The 17,845-nt window shown below is 37.0% G+C and overlaps 1 long non-coding RNA gene across 1 annotated transcript; it reads right to left on the bottom strand.

Annotated features, from left to right (window-relative positions):
* Nucleotides 1–1,627: 1,627 nt before the first annotated feature.
* On the bottom strand, nt 1,628–4,031 carry LOC126720508 (uncharacterized). The gene is made up of 2 exons (XR_007653464.1): nt 3,557–4,031; nt 1,628–2,573 (listed from the first exon to the last, which is right to left on the bottom strand). It is a non-coding gene; the product is annotated as an uncharacterized LOC126720508 (long non-coding RNA).
* Nucleotides 4,032–17,845: the final 13,814 nt, after the last annotated feature.

Below are 17,845 nucleotides of genomic sequence, written 5' to 3'. Positions count from 1 at the left end.
TGGTGTATTGTTGTGTTTCAGGAGATTCATGTTCATATGATTCAAGAGCTGCACAGCTTCTAGAGTTAGGTGTGAGTGAGTTTTGTTCAACTGTTCCCAACTCACATGTTAAGTCTAGAGTCTGTTTCAGGGTTTTGTCACGGAATAGCCAAAGGGGGAGATTGTAAGGTTGAATTTATTCAACCATCTAATTGGCTTTATTCCGTGCCAAATTTGCTTGTAATTCGGCATTTAGTAACCCTGTATTTAGGTGGGTTTGTTGTAAGGGTAGTGAGTGAGATAGAGTGAAGATTGCTCAAGAGTGTGCAAGAAAACAGAGACTCGCGGCTGGGACTCGCGGGTGACTCGCGGCTGCAAGCCGCCAGAAGCAGCACACGTGCCAAGCATGCTGGAAGATGAACAGTCATGCTAGCTGGAGCACTACAAGACAAAACAGGACAACTGGCCATACGGTTAACTCGCGACTGGATCTCGAGATTTAGTCAAGCCGCGAGGTCAAGCCGCGAGCCACCCCTGTTTTGTAAAACCTGACGTTTCACATTCCTCTCCCACTCCAGTATAAATACCCCTTTTACCCACGATTGAAAGAGAGCTTCCAGAGAGAATTTTGAGAGAGAAACCCTAAAGAAAAACAAGATTGTTTCACCCACAATCTATACCTTAGAGTCTCTTCAAATTCCTCTACTCTCTTCCTCTCCATTGTCAAATCCTTGAGAGGCAATATACCAAACCTGGTTCTCACCATCATCATCACTGTGAGACAGTTGTTTGGATTTCTGGGAAGCAGTTAGGAAGGAACCAATCTTCATTGGTTGATGCTACGGTCTAGTAGCGGAATCCGGGAAGCTAGAAAAGAAAAAGGTTCGGCGCAACCTCGTTGGAGCAAGAAGCTTGGAGGGCTTAGGTGCACTGGGTAGATTAGGCTTGGAGGGTCTATTGCTGTCCTTGTATCCCAACTGTATTTTCTAGTGGATTGTTTACCGCTTGGAGGGCGGCGGAGAGATTTTTCGCCGAGGACTTCGGTTTCCTCTTCGATAACACATCGCGTGTTGTCTTTGTGTTTGCATCTTCCTTCCTCTCTATCTTTGCCTTTTTATTATCTGCTGTGGTTTTATTTTGTTATGGCTTAGATAGTCTTTAACCAATTTCGTATTATAGCATGTGTTAAGTTTCCGCACACTAGTTGTTTGACATATTGCTTGTATTGGTTAAGTTGTAATTTGGGGGTCTAAACGTTCAAAGGTGTTTTGTACACGTTTTTGAACTTTCAGACCCAAAGCCATGTAATGTTCAAACTTTCAAATATGTATCCTCTTTATTCAATCAATGAAGCAAAGCAATTCAATTATGTATTTTTTATTTAGTTTTTCTTATTTTTTGTACATAAAGAATTAGTGGCAACTCCACACCACTTACCCAAAAAGAGAGGTGCCCTAAAAGGCACACCACAAAAATCTCTCTTTTTTGAGAGCACCCTAATTTTGAGGTCTCTCATAGTGAGTTTTCAATAAAAAAAAGATTGATTCATCCATAATCTTATACATTGATTCTCCATAATTATTTAACTTAAATTAGATAATTGGCAATTTTGTATTAAACTAAAAACATCTTGACTAATAAGAAAACCTTTCTTTATAAACTTCTTCTCATAGAATACTATAACTTTCATGATCATAAAACTTAACGTTTCATAAAAATAGATATCTGATAATTTTTAAACGTAAATTTGTACTTTCATTAGAAGCTGTATCTTTATAGTACAACAGAACTTCAGAAACTTTTGTCTTTAATGAACAGCTTTTCTCTTTATCAGAAACTTCTTTTCATGAGAGCTTTTAACTTTTCATAATGTATTTAAACAAAAATCATTCTCTCATGATTAATAACATAATATAGTTGTTCATAAATAACTTATTGGTTAGTCTATATCTGATAAGTCTGTACAGAGAAGGCCTCATCACATTTGGGTGCCCCCATGTGTATGATATTGTCCCCTTTGGGAGGCCTGATGGCACATCCCCTCCAGATTTTGTTCCTCCCCGCCGTCCATACATATTGGGGAGAAGGCCTTATTTAGATTAGAGTTACTGGCAACCTCATTTCCTCTACTTTAAATGGCCTTGAGTTACGGGCAACCCCATTTCCTCTACTTTAAATGACTAAACATATAACATTTTTCCATGGAAAGCCAGTAATTAACCGGTACTAGCTGAGTTCAGATTACCAGAGGACATAACTCGAAAACATTTCATACTTTACATCATACTAAAATTTTGCATAACATTTCATAATAATAGCATTTCCATTCTTTTCTTTAAACATCATGTTCGTGGAATTAATAATAGCATCAATATGGTTAAATCATATACATAAGTTTTTTGAAAGCTCACGAACATATCTTTGTCAGAATAATAATTATATGTCATATCTCTAATCAAAAACATTTTAATGCATAATATATTTTAAAATAACCTCATGACTTACCAAATGCCCATATAACTTATCCCTTACCTGAAAGCAGAGGAATCGAGAGCCTAAAGTCAAAGAAGCTTAGACTTGGATACTAGTAACACCTAAACCAAATATCAAAGCTTATTACTATCCATAATTCCTTATCATAAACTTCACATTCATCTCAAAGCCTATCTCTTAGAATCAAGGAAGTCCTAATCTCACCTCAAAGAGGTTCCCACATACACAAAATGCATTCATCAGACAACATGATGTACTAAATCATAGAGAAACAAATTCATAAAATTTATATATGGTTCTAACATACCAAATGATGACTATATTAAATTATAGCTCAAAATATTCACCCTAACTTTGGAATTAAATCCTCAAAATTAGGCATGTCCCTTACTGTTCACTGTTTTATTCCAGCAGCATGTGCCTCATTTGTAAAATACAATGGGCTGTTCACACATATCCAATTGTCATGAAAATTTATAGAACTACTCCCCTGTATGTCCAGTATATACCATAAAAATTTTGGAGTCAAAGCATAAACCCATGATTTACTAAAAATCATGTAAGACAGAATACTAAAATCTGTCCTGACAGAATTTCATGAAAATTATAAATTAAACCATTATTTTTATATGAATCCAAATGCTGTGAAACCAATTCAATAACAACCATAAGTGTCTTAGGTTTCATAATAATTATCCCTAGCATCCAAATTCACTATATAAAATTTAACACATAATTTAACATGCATGAACACAGAATCTGTCACAGTGACAGCTTTGCAACATTTTATTGTAAATTCATAAAAAATTACCAAACGATGGTATTTTCATATGGGGATTTTTATATACTCATAAGACATGTTATAAAACACTTACATATAGTCATTTAACCATTTAGAGCAAAAATACACACAACAAAAATCCCAGCAGCAGCATCAACAATACTCATCCTAACTTGTTCTTACTTCCTTAATCATACAAAATCATTAATTAATAAAAACCCTAATCTACCTTCAACAAATCACCAACACAACTTCAAAGCTTCTTAAAACAGCATATATATATATATATATATGTAGACTTACATGAAAGGATTTTCTTTTCCTAGTGGCTGGACCAGAAAGTATGAGAGGTAGAGAGCTTGTGAGACTTGAAAGAAGCTTCCTTCTTGCTGCTGGACTTTCTGTCTGGTGCAGCCAAGAAAATGAGATAAGGGGAAGACTTTTGGGTGGGGTTTTGTCTTTCTTTTGGTGTGTGAACCAGTGGACTTGAGAGGAAGATTCAAGGGAGCTTCCTAGCACTTTCCTTGAGAGAAAAAGAGAGCAAATTAAGCTGAAATTTCAGACTTGGGTGTTTACCCGTAGGAAATGGAGAGGTAAGGAGCTTCTTGGATGTTCTATTTGTTTGAGAAAGTCAAGGAAGAGGTGAGGTGGAGCTTGGTGATTGCATGGCCAAGTCTTGGTCTATGGGGTTTGTCATCATGCATGGTTCTAAGCTTTACATGCGTTGAATTTCAATTGATTGCATGTGGGTGGAATTTCCACTATAATATCTCATGCATCATACATGGTTAAAACACCAACAACTATATATATATATATATATATATATATCTCATAACTTAACCACTTAATATAGTTTTGTACATAATTAGTATATATTTAAAATACCGATAGCAATTCAGTCATGTATAATCTTTACAATTCTCATTCAATGGCATTCTAAAATAATATACTTATTAAGTACTCTTCTATTAATTTTTGTAAGTAAGTGGCTTAAAATATTAATAATACTTAACCACTTAAACACATAGTTTAATTATAAAAATTAGGTTGGGGTGTTACACGCCATGGCAGAGCTAACCCATCAGAACCAAGAATTGACTCAAGAGATCAACCATAGAAGGCAACGTCATAAACAATGTATAGAAGGACAAGCTCAGAGTCAAGAAGTTAGAGAAGGAGAAAATGTGGAGCACGAGAATCAATCAAGGGGTACCGCTTCACGTAGAGTGCCACACTTGGAAAAGGAGATGGATCAAATGAGGAAAGTCATGGACGAGATGAGGGAGAATATGAGAAGAGTGAATCTTGTCGAAGACTTGGCTCATCAAACTGATTCCCCCTTCATAGCTTCTATCAACAATCATCCCTTGCCTTCCAAGTTCAAAATGCCTTCCTTGGACTCTTATGATGGAACACACGACCCATGTGACCATATTGCAACCTTCAAGACCATAACGCACCTTCAAGGAGTTCCAGATGAGATAATGTGTAAGGCCTTCCTGACCACCCTTAAAGGGCCAGCACGAGTGTGGTCCAGTAAAATACCTCTGAATACGGTTGGTTCTTTTGAGGAGTTGAGTAAGTTGTTCGTCAACAACTTTATCGGGGGACAAAGGCATAAACGCTCCTCGTCCAGCCTATTGACCATAGAGCAAAGGGACAATGAAAGTTTGCAGTCTTTAATTACTCATTTTAACAGGGAAGCCTTGGCGGTAGACGAGATGGATGACAAGCTGTTGTTAGTAGCCTTCTACAATGGAGTTAGTGCAGATTTATTCATTCACAAGCTTTATGAACAAGAACTACAGGCCATGGCTGAACTAGTACATTCAACCCAAAGCTTTATGAATGCAGAGGATGCAATCATTGCCAAGAAGAGGAACAAAGCATAACAGATGGAAGTAGAGTTCCCTCGATATCCAGAACAAGGACCTTGTCCAAAGAAGGCCCGAGAAGGCCTGAACAAGAGAGAAGAGGGATAGAGAAAACAAGAAGGCAAGTTCGTCCTCAGGACAAAGTCAACATTATATGCCTTTGAATGTCCCACTTGACCAAGTGCTTATACAGATCAAGGATGACCCGTCCTTGAAATGGCTAGAGAAGATGAAAGGAGATCCTAACAAGCACAACAAGAATAAGTATTGCCGCTTCCACAGAGATCACAGGTATGACACAGACGAGTGCTATGACTTAAAGCAACAGATTGAAAATCTCATCAGACAAGGAAAGTTGAAAAATTTCCTTGGACGAGATCACAAGGACGAGAAGTTTAAAGGAAAAGTAGAAGAGCCATCACGAGCCCCACTTGGAGAAATAAGAGTTATTGTAGAAGGAACTTCAGTAGAGCAATCTTTCAAGTCAAGGAAAACCTACTTGAAAGTAGTGTAAAATGTCCAACTCTCTAGATGAGTTCCAAGGACGAAAGGGGCAGACAAGCAGGTCATTTCTTTCACAAACGAAGACGCTGGAAGGGTTCATCATCCATATCACGATGTAATCGTCATCACTTTGCTCATTGCAGATTACATGACTAGAAAGGTGTTGGTAGATAATGGGAGTTCAACAAATATCCTATATTACCCATGCTTTCTAGCGGATGAGGCTTGGACGAGATCAACTTCGTCCAATGAATTCGTCCTTAGTAGGATTTGGAGGAATGAAAGTACAATCAGTGGGCACTATTACTCTTCCTGTAGTGGTGGGGACATATCCACAACAGATAGCCAAAGAAGTGAATTTCCTCATTGTAGATTGTTCGTCTTCCTACAATGCCATCATTGGACGACCAACTTTAAACAATTGAAAGGCAATGACATCTACCTACCACTTATATGTCAAGTTCCCAATTAAGTATGGAGTAAGGCTAGTGCAAGGAGACCAGTTAGCTGTTAAAGAATGCTACTTAGCCATGTTGGTTATGAATGAGCATGTACAGACGATAAACATAGAGGAGAGAAGGGTTACTACAGAGCCCACTAAAGTACTAGAAGACGTTCCTTTGGATGAGGGTGACCCTGAGAAGTCTACCAAAATAGGGACAAGTATGGAGAAAGAGACGAAGCAAGACCTCATCCAATTCTTAAGGAAGAGTACTGATGTTTTTGTGTGGAGTGATGAAGACATGTCAGGAATTGACCCAAGTGTCATTACTCATCGCTTGAATATGTATCCATCTTCCAAGCCTATTAATCAGAAGAAGAGGGTCTTTGCTCCTGAGCAAGATAAGGCTATCAAAGAAGAGGTTTAGAAGTTAACTACAGCAGAATTTATTTGGGAAGTCTATTACCCAGATTGGTTAGCTAATATGGTGATAGTCAAGAAGGCTAATGGCAAGTGGTGGATGTGAGTAGACTTCACTGATTTGAATAAAGCTTGCCCCAATGATAGTTATCCATTACCACGCATTGACCTACTGGTGGATTCAACAGCAGGTCATCAATTACTTAGCTTTATGGACACCTTCTCAGGTTACAACCGGATCAAGATGGATGAGGCAGATCAAGAGAAAACATCCTTCATTACCAGTCAAAGTTTTTTTTGTTATAAAGTGATGCCCTTTGGTTTAAAGAATGTAGGGGCAACTTATTAGAGATTAGTCAATCACATGTTTCGTCCACAGATAGGATAGAATGTAGAAGTTTATGTGGACGATATGTTGGTGAAGAGCTTGGACAAGAAGAAACATCTAGAAGACCTACAAGAGACCTTTGACATACTTAGACAATACAATATGAAGCTGAATCCAAGTAAGTGCGCCTTCGGGGCTTTGTTGAGGAAGTTTCTAGGATTCATTGTTTCACAGAGAGAAATTGAAGTGAATCCTAATAAAATCCAAGCTATACTGAACATGGAACCACTAAATAATGTCAAGAAAGTCCAGTCCCTCACTTGATGAGTTGCAGCTTTAAACAGATTTGTTTCAAAAGCTACAGATAAATATTTGCCTTTTTTCAAAGTTCTCAAGAAAGCATTTGAATGGATGGACGAGTGCTAGAAGGCCTTCCAAGATCTTAAGGTCTATCTTACTACAGCCCCCCTGCTAAGCCTATCCACACCAGGTGAGGAGTTGTATTTATATTTAGTAGTGTCACCACATGCTGTAAGCTCAGCATTAATCAGGAAAGAAAAGAAAGTGTAGAAGCCTGTGTATTATACAAGCCGAGCACTAAGAGAAGCAGAAGGATGATACCCAATGATTGAAAAGTTAGACTTTACACTCATAACAGCTTCTAGGAAACTAAGGCATTACTTCTAGGCACATGTCATCAACGTTATGACGAATCATCCGCTCAAGAAGGCGATAAACAAGTTGGAAGCCGCAGGACGATTGATCCAATGGGCTACAGAGCTAAGTGAGTTTGATATTAGGTATTAACCTAGGAATGCAATAAAGGCTCAAGTTCTGGCAGATTTCATTGCAAAATTCACTCCAGGTCATGGTGATCTAGATGGAAGGGAAGAGGCTAAGACATGGGTCGTCCATGTAAATGGGTCATCTACACTATATGCGGGAGGGATAGAAGTTGTATTGCAATCCCCAGAAGGAGATAAGCTAAAGTATACGGCTCATCTATAGTATCAAACAACTAACAGTGAAGTTGAATATGAAACCCTTTTAAAGGGCTAGAATTGGCTAAGTCCTTAAGGGCAGAGTCAATAATCGTCCAAGTAGACTCTCAGTTAGTCATGGGCCAAGTAAATGAAACATGTGAGGCAAAAGAAGAACGAATGAAGAAGTACCTTAGTAGGGTGAAATGCCTTGTTAAGAAGTTTAAGGAAGCCAGTTTCTTTCAAATCCCAAAGGAGGAAAACATGAAAGTAGACACCTTGGTAATGGCAACATCTACAGAGGGATGGGTGGAAGAGCTTGATGAAGTCCAATATATGCCTAGCATAGATCTTCTAGAGGTACAGCAAATAGAAGGTGAAGAGAATTGGATGACACCAATAATAGCTTACTTAAGGGATGGAAGTCTTCCAGAGGAGAGAGATGAAGCCAGAAAGCTAATGGTCAGATCAACCAAGTATGTCCTTATAGATGAGGTGCTATACAAAAGAGGCATCTCTCAACCTTACCTAAGGTGTTTAACTCCAGACGAAGCAAACTACGTTTTGAGAAAAGTTCATGAAGGAGCATATGGCAACCATTCAGGAGCTAAAGCACTCGTCCACAAAGTCGTCCGTGCAGGCTATTACTGGCTGACAATTCAAGCAGATGCTAAGGCTTATTTGAAGGTATGTGATCAATGTCAACGCTTCGGTAACGTCCCTAGACAACCATCGAAGTACCTTATCCCGATGATGGCCCCATGGCCTTTTGTACAATGGGAATTGGATATTTTGGATCCCTTTCCAATTGGAACTAGGCAGATAAATTTTTTGATGGTGGGGATTGATTACTTCACTAAGTGGGTGGAAGCTGAACCCTTAGCAAAAATCACACAGTAAAATATCAAAAATTTCATCTGAAAGAGCATTGTATGTAGGTTTGGGGTACCTAGAGTACTAGTGTCAGATAATGGATGATAGTTTGATAACACACCCTTTAGAGAATTCTGCGAGTAGCTGGGAATCAAGAATCATTATTCTTCACCCTCCCACCTACAAGCAAATGGACAAGCAGAAGTAGCAAACCAATTCTTGTTGAAGATCATCAAGACTTGGCTTAAGGGGGCAAAGGTAGCATGGCCAGATGAGCTACCAGGTGTACTATGGGCTTACAGGATGACTGTGAGAACCTCCACAAGGGAAACTCCTTTCAAACTTGCCTATGAAAGTGAAGCAGTCATACCAGCAGAAGTGCACATGGCCAACCACAGAGTGATGAGGTATCAAGACGAGGAGAATGAAGAACAACTTCGTCTTAACCTCGATCTTATAGACGAGGTAAGGATGGATGCAGAGCACAGGACAGCAAGATACAAAAATCTTATGGCTAGACAACATGATGCAATGGTGAAACCTAAGTGCTTCAACATTGGGGACCTCATCCTTAAAAGGGTCTCCTTGGCAATTAGGAACCCGGCTCATGGAAAGTTAGGACCTAATTGGGAAGGACCCTAAAGGGTTATCAATTGCAAAGGGCAAGGATCATACTACTTGGAAGCCCTGGATGGACAGAAGCTAGAGCACCCCTGGAATGCTGAGCATCTAAGAAGATACTGTCAATGAAGGGTTAGCCTGGACGAGCATCATCATGAACGAGTATCATCATGGACGAAGTTGATGCTATGTGTTATTTTCTCCATATTTATTTGTGCTTATTGCTAGTACCATGTCTTTAATCCCTAAAAGTGCATTAGTTTCCAATTTTGAGTTGTCTATGGACAAATTTGTCATGGACGAAGTCATGTACTTAGTCTGTCTGTTTGTATATAAGTATTTTTAATTCCCTGAAGGCACTATCTTCTAAGCATGTGCTACATTTGTGGATGATGTTTATGTTGTGTATATACAGTTTGGATTCCCAATGTATATAATGTGTGAATTTCTAATTCTTTTGTTATTTTCATTCAAACTAGTCCACAAGAAGGCTAAAAGCCCAAGACGAGTAAAATATTTGGTCGTAGGGATGTAACATCTATAAGCTTTCCTTGATACAAGGATCAAGCAAAGAAAAATAAACCTACGGTATATTCGTTTAATCAACGGATGAGGTAAAAACTTAAAGTGTATTCGTCTAATCAATGGATGAGAAAAAATGTGCACGTAAAAATACTTAAAATCCATGGTTGAATGTGACCAACCAAACAGTCCGACCTTTGGACGAGTAAATGCTGGAAACGTCTTACCCAAAGACGAATAAAGGACCGTCCAGCCTATGGACGAGAAATAATGCAAGCTATAAGTCAAATTTATGGACGAATAAAGCTAGCAAAAGAAATACCAATCATAGACGAGTTATACTTGGAAAACATAAAGAATGGTAAAGGTGTTAAGCATGAAAAATTTATTCTAACATGAACAATATAAGCAAAGGAAATTCATTCATGCAAATAGGACAATATAAAATGTCTTCATGAGAGGACGGACCACAAGTAAAACCACAAAAATAACATGGACGATGTAAACAAAGGAAATTCGTTCATACATAAAGCATACAACATGTTCAACATCAAATGAGGAATGAAAATAAAGGTAGACATTCATTCATAAAATTTTAAAAAGGGTATTCGACCACTGTCCAAAAACCCTTGAGTTGTTCAAAGCCAATTAAGGCAATTGTATTTGTTTCTCATCCATAAACTCGGACGAGGGAATTGTACTTAAATAATTTTGAAATAAGGCCCAAAAAAATGGGCATCCTCAACAAACGAAAATAAATAAATTCTCTAAAAAAGAAATGAATTACTAGAATAAACCACTGGGGGCTTCAACCCCAGACTTTGGGTCATCCTTGTTGGCAGCAATGGCATCCTTGGTAGGCTCTGCTGGGGCGTCGTCCACAATGTTGACATCCTCAGAGCTCGTTGGAAGCAGGGAACTCTCTGTGGCAGTAGGGATCTTGAAGGAGTCAAAATCCATTTCAGGGTAAGTCTCGTTGGCATCAACACAGAAGTCCTCATAGCCAGTAGCATAGTAGCAATCTAGATGAGTAGTAAAATCGTTTGACTTCATAAAGGTTGCAATGACTTCCTCCTTAGCCTTCTTCAGAGACGAGGTAAGCTCTTGGACTTTCACCTCAAGGTGACTTATCCGAGACTCCTTCTTAACATAGTCTAGCTTGAGCTCTTCCACCTCATTCTTTAGCTTCGTCTCAACTGCCAGAAGATGAGTGACCTTCTCACTCTACCTGATTACTTCCTCCTTCTTCAAGAGGACCTCATTAGCCAGCTCCTTATTCTTCTCCTTAGCAGCCTTAGCCTCATCACAAAGCTCCTTGGCTTGGGTGGACATAGTGTAAAACTTCGACATGGCCTGAAAAAGGGATAGACGAGGGAAAGTTAGAAATTCTCTAAATTTCTTAGAAAGGGAACTAGAGATAATGAAAAGCTACTTACCTTAAAAAGGTCATGGATGGCAGAACGTTTAAAGTCCTTCACTAACATGTTGTAACAAGCATTCACCTTATTATCAGTGACAAGTCCTTTGAATGACCTCCAAGCATAACCCTCGTCCAACACCAAGTTAGGAGAACGCTTGGCTGGTTCTGAAGGATGAGTCCTGAGTCCTATAAGGAGCTTTGGCTGCAGGAGAAGGAAGGTTTTCAGGCTGGATAAATGGAATGGTCTGGATGGGTACCAAGTTCTCTGCCAAGTTATCCAAGTCTACCATCGGAGGAGTAAATTTTGGAACCTTGGGAGGAGGAGTCTTGTTAGACTTTTGCTTCTTGGAGCCTTGACAACTTGGAAGGTCACCAAGGTCCATAGAACTAGATATGCCCTTCCTTTTCCCTGCCTGGACAACAGTTTTCTGGAAGACCAAAGGAGTTGTATCATCTTGGACCTGGACGTCCTTTTCATCTTCAGTACCATTGGCAACAGCCTTCTCCTTGTTTTCTTTCATGGTGGCCAACCCTATGGTGAAGAAGACAAAGCTATATATATATATATATATATATATATATAAGAGGAATGGACGATACTTACTTTGACAAGTGGTCTCCTCGTGTGCAAGATTTTCAACAGTAGGCTCAAGACCAAGTCCCCAAGCAGCTAGACGACAAAGAGTCACTAAGCTATGAAAAGACCTCTCAGGGAAGGCACGAACTTTATCAATACGCTCTAAATGAAAACTGTCCAAGCATGGACGAGTAACAACTGCACCAATAAAAGAAAAGGTTAGATGAGAAAAAAATTAGATAAAATAAATAAAAGAAAAAGGAAGAAAGACATACCCTTAGGACGAAGACAACCTAGGGGGCTGGTAAAAGGAGGGAAGGGGGCACTATTTACATCAACTGGGTCCCCAGCCCAATTTCCAGAAATAATAAAGAATTCTTTCTTCCAAAACCTGTTAGAAGAACTACAGCCCTTAATTAAACTAAATTAAGGGCCCCTAGACTAGAACTAGTAAAAACAAGCAGGTTGTTTAATCTCTGAGGGCTTATAACAATAAAGGAACTTGTCCACTGTGATTGGACAGTTCCCTTCAAGTGCCTCACGCCATAACACTTGCATGGCAACTATCGTCCTCCACCCATTAGGATTGAGTTGGTTTGGTTCAATATCCAACCTATGGAGAAGACCTCTACAAAAAGAGTTTAAAAGAAACCTAAGACCTGCTACGAGATAAGGTATAAACACCTAAACCAGAAGAAGGAGAACAACACCATTCCCCCTCTTCGGGTAGACGAGGTCTAAACTCACTAGGAATTTGGTATCTACCTACAAGGGTATTTAATTTAATTGTGTCCAGAGTAGATGCCACCTCAGGGGCACAACTATAGATTACATTTTCTTCTTCCTCTTTATCTTGAGGAGGATTAGATGACTTTCTGGACGAGCTAGCCTCAGCCCCAGAAGCCATACTATGTTGCATCTCCTAGAAATCCTTTAAGGGAAAACCAGGGACCCTAGAAAAATAATGCTTATCTAAGGAACTACTATCACTACTATTACTTGTACTACCCTTACCACTTCCAGGGGACATGTCCTGGTACTTATCTATCTCTCTTTCTAGACTACTATTAGACACAGACATAATTAGAAAAATAAATAAGATGAAAACCTAAAGATGGAGGAAAGGAAGTACCTAACGAGACTTGAAGACGAGGACTAGACGAGGCTCATGGATGAGATGGCAAAAAAGTAATTATCAGAAAAGTAAGGGGTAAGAGAGAGAAAACACATATTTATAGGACCCAGAGGTGAGGTCAACGAAGCGACACGGACCAACTAAAAAATGATGTGTGGCATTTTACTCAAAAAGATGAATCGATGCAACAAGTCCACTAATGATATTATGACACGTGGGACAATCTTGAATAGTAAAATTCAACCAGGGTAAAGATGACACATGGCGCAACTATTGACCATTAAAATTTGACACGTGGAAAAAACCAACAATTATACTACAGTGTTCTGAATGAACCTTGGACAAAGGGGGCAATTGATGGTGAACCAAAAATTGGGCTATCTCCAGTTTGTCCATAGTGTCATCCAGGGACAGAAATGTTAACCCAACATAAGAATGTCGTCCACCGTGGGGAGGTCGTCTATGGGTACGAAGTCATCCATTAGGGAAGCACCTAGACAACCCCTCAGCACTTAGAAAATTTCCATAATGGATTTATTTGCAAAAGCTTATAATTCGGACAACATTCTACTATTTTGAAGTATAAGCAAAATCCTCACTCATCGCTCTAACTTCTCACTAAGTTCTTAACTTCTAATAGCAGTTATAGAAGATAAGTCTGAGCCTTCTAACTTCTATAGCAGTTGTAGAAGATAAGACTGAACCTTCTAACTTCTATAGTAGTTGAGGAAGCTAAGTCTGAACCTTCCAACTTCCATCCATGTGGAGAAAGTTATTAAACAAGTAACCGCTCCAAAACTCACTATAAAAGGACTTATACATATCAAATGAAGGTAAGTTTCCACCACTCCTAAAAGTTGGGATTCTTGAGTTCTTGAGAGAAAAACTAACTTGAGTACCGGAGGGCTCTTGGTCGGTTTAACCCGGTCACCTTTGATCTTGTACTTTTTTTCAGGTCTTCTAAACAACCTCAAGTCCATTGAAGCTCAGAGCACTCAACCTACTGATTTTTTCTGCATCATCAGTTACTATATATGTTTTCAAAAAAAAAAAAAAAAGCTACTAAATAGTTCAAAATTTTTTATAATTTAATCATTTTATAAGTTTGACAAAACCCGATAAGTTGTACTTAAGGTTTATCTAATTACTAAAAACCATTATATAAGAATTAAAAGTGGATTTTTTTACAATGAAAAATAATTACTACACAACCTATTCAGATATATAAAATAAAATATAATAGATATGCTTATCGGTTTTCTAACATTAAAATCCCACATAATATTTACATGCGTCATATACTCATGTTATTGTACAAATTGATCTTAAGTATTGTATAGATATTGGAAATAAATATGAGAAATATTACCTGAACTTTCTTTTTATTTGCATCAAATAAGTTTATTAATAAAAGGTGGTGGAGTTAAGGCCCAAATTAAGTCACTCTTTGAGATGATAAGTGTTGTTTATGAAATTTCCCAATTTAATAGATCAATAATTGTAGCACATGTCTTGAACTAAACTTTAATGGTTGTCGTGAGATTTACTATTTTTGTTTTTTTTTTTTTTTTTTGACAAGAAAATTTTCCAAACTAAGAAGGAAGATAAATGTAGTCTTGAACTAAAGACGTGGACTCAAAAATTCAATTACATACGAGGAAGGTCTTAAACACTCCACGACACACCTAATATTGTACCTTATTTTAAGTTTCATTCCTAATTTCTACTATATGAAGAGTACCTCTCAAGTATTTTATTTGAAGGCAACTCAAGTGTTGACAATTGGATCTTGATAGCCTTTTGATGTTAATACGACAAATATACAGTAAATACCATTAAATGTGTTGACTCAATTATACTTGGCAAAGAAGTGCCAAACATTTTGTGTTTCTCAACCTTTTCGGGTATTATATTCTTCTAAGGCACTGACAAAGTCTACCTCTACAGTACGAGGAATCAAGAATTATGCGTATCTATTTCATACATAAATGCAAATGGCATATATATAGCCACGTACGTATAAGTTAAAGATAGGATAGGTCTCGATTATTGTCTTAATAATAATATGGGATGAAATTCCTTTATATGGATTATTTGAAGATTTCTGTTTAAAGGTGTCAATTTGATTGCGCTGTGCGAAAGTGATTCAAAGATTGTTTTCAACGCCTTAAATGATTCCAGTAAAGCAACTACGAATTGTTAATACAATTGATAGGATTTAACACAAGTTTAGAGAGTCTTGCCTGGTTCTAGTTACACATATTAAAAGACAAGGCAATCGTCTTGCTCATTTGTTAGCTCAGTATGACAAGAATATTAGCAATTATGTAACATCGATAGAGGAAAAATCCTTCATTCATTAAGTTCACTCTGACTCAAGATGTAATGTTTTTATCTTCATCTTAATAAAATTACAATTTTCTTATTATATATATATATATATATATATTTGGTTGCCACGTGTGAAAAAGTGTTATGATTTTTTTTTTTTTTCAGTGAGTTCAAATTTGATTTCTGACTGACCCAATGCTAATATGTTATCATGGAGATGGCCAACTCCATCTAGTGTTTGTTTGTTTCTTAGTCTTATGTTATTTTTACAAATGTGAGATTACGACTTAATTTTGTTATTTATTTTTTTCATACCATTTTCTTTGGATAGGTATTCTGATAATTGTTCTTTTTTTCTTTTTCTGCTAAATAAAAAAAAAATTGGTAAACATCAGAGCAAGTCATGTCCTATTTAATAAGATGAGAGGTGCTACGTCCACAACATTTTCACAATATTTTCACAACAAATCATAGGTGGTTAGTTATTATTGGTTCAAATTTAAACATAATACTAAAATTACTTTTTGGCCCCAATAATAACAACCAGTAACAACCTACTACTTAAGATTTGTTGTAAAAATATTATAAAAATGTTGTAGACATATCATTTCTCTAATAAAATATACCATAGGATTCTCACATTAGCCAACAACCCTAGTGCTAATAAGTCTCATATATATGATTGCAAGTTGGTCGTGGCGCTAGACCACTAGACCCCATACTAGGGTTTTATAAAGATTTTACATTCTTTTCCCAACTTTAAGAAGGCCTCAAAAATATTGGGCCAATAATCCAACGCAATTGTTTCACAAAAAGGAAAAAAAAAATTGCTATGAGCTTAATTATTATGAATATGTTGAATAATTATTGACAATCGATTTTCCTAAAAACTTGTAAAAAATTATATTAATAAAATCTAAATACAAAAGCTATAATAGTAATTTGTATCTTCAAAAGCAAGAAGAATGGGTTCAAAAGAAAGACATATATAATTGAATAATTACTATTTAAATATTAAAAAATTTTCTAAATTTATCACCTTCAATCCCAAAATGTATTGGGTCATCCCATTTAGTCAAAATAAAACAAAAGTTCTAATTTCATGAATGAGTTGAATCCAAATTAATATACAACATCCAAATAAAGAAACAAAAACAAAAAGAATTGATATTTTTAGTGGCTTCAAAACTTTGATTTCTACTGATTTCAACTTTCAAGGTAGTTAAAGAATAGCACTTAATACATGTAACACAAAGAATTCTTTTAGTTTGTATTATATATTAGCTCAATTTATTTGAAACAAATATTCTTTGGGTGATCAACAACCATAACTATAACTGTCTAAGAATTTCAATTTCCAAGAGGTATCATGATCATCCAATAAGAGGGCTTTCAACTTTTCAAATCAACTATTTGAAAACATATTGATTCTAAAAGACAACCTCCCCCTCCCCCCCCCCCCCCCCCCCCCCCCCCCCTTCCTTTTGATATTCCCAAGCTAATGAATTGCACTGAAGGCATGTTGGGGTAATAGAATTTGAAACCCCTGCAATGCAAAGTTTTGGAAGTCGTTGTTGAATAGAAGCATGAAGTGAGGATAAATATGATAACATGGAATAGTGTCATGTTAGAGATGTAAAGCTTTTTACAATTTATTAAAGTGATAAATTGTAATTAGAACGGGTAAAGCATGAACAGATAAATTGAAGTCAAGTCTAATTATAGTAACATCACTTTCACTAAGTTTACTATTAACACTAATTTTACAATGCATTAATCACAATTAAATTCACTAACAAAAGGGGGGGGGGGGGGAACAGGGTTTAAAAAAATCTCGTTAATTGTGACAATTTTTGCATCATTTGATTTATTGTGGGTACATGCTCTAATACGTGTTTTTATTTGTTTTACCTTTTTGCGTGCAAAGAAAAAATAATAATAACAACATTTATCAATAATCTCTCTATCGGGTGGATCATCTAGCTCCAATTTTGGTATTTGAATAGAAGTTCTACTCTTGACAGGTGAAAGCGAAACTTAGCTAATTTGAGTTTATATATATTAATTATTTTTAGGCTCAAAAGACTATCATTTATAAAAGAGAAACATTTACAATAAAGAATAGAGCCTCTAAGGCAAGAGGAAGAGGGTCTTTCATCCAAGTTATATCATTAGAGATAAACTAACAAATTTAGCTAAAGAGTGTGCCACTGAGTTACCAAATCACCTGACACATTAGAAAGAGTAATTGCGAAGGTCAGCCACTAATGTCTTTATTTCTTCCAAAATATTTCCAAGTAGTGAATAATCCATAACCAGTAGAGGGAGTTTTCTCATAACATTAATATTATCACCCTCAATGTGGGTGAGTGATTTTAGGATATACATGATTCCAAATGTTACTATTTAAAATGTTCTTGCTTTCTTGGTTAGGTTTGACAAGGACAAGTTATTTTTTACCTTAATTTTTATAGCTCTCATTGTTCTCAAGCAGGGGTGTGTATGGATCGAGTTGGGTCAGATTGAGGAGATTTTTCGACCTAACTCACCATGCTGGTTTAT

Source organism: Quercus robur, chromosome 4 (genome assembly GCF_932294415.1).
Source record: "Quercus robur chromosome 4, dhQueRobu3.1, whole genome shotgun sequence".
Classification (NCBI taxonomy): domain Eukaryota; kingdom Viridiplantae; phylum Streptophyta; class Magnoliopsida; order Fagales; family Fagaceae; genus Quercus; species Quercus robur.
Note: the sequence above shows the minus strand (reverse complement) of the source record. Positions and strands in the feature narration are given on the sequence as shown.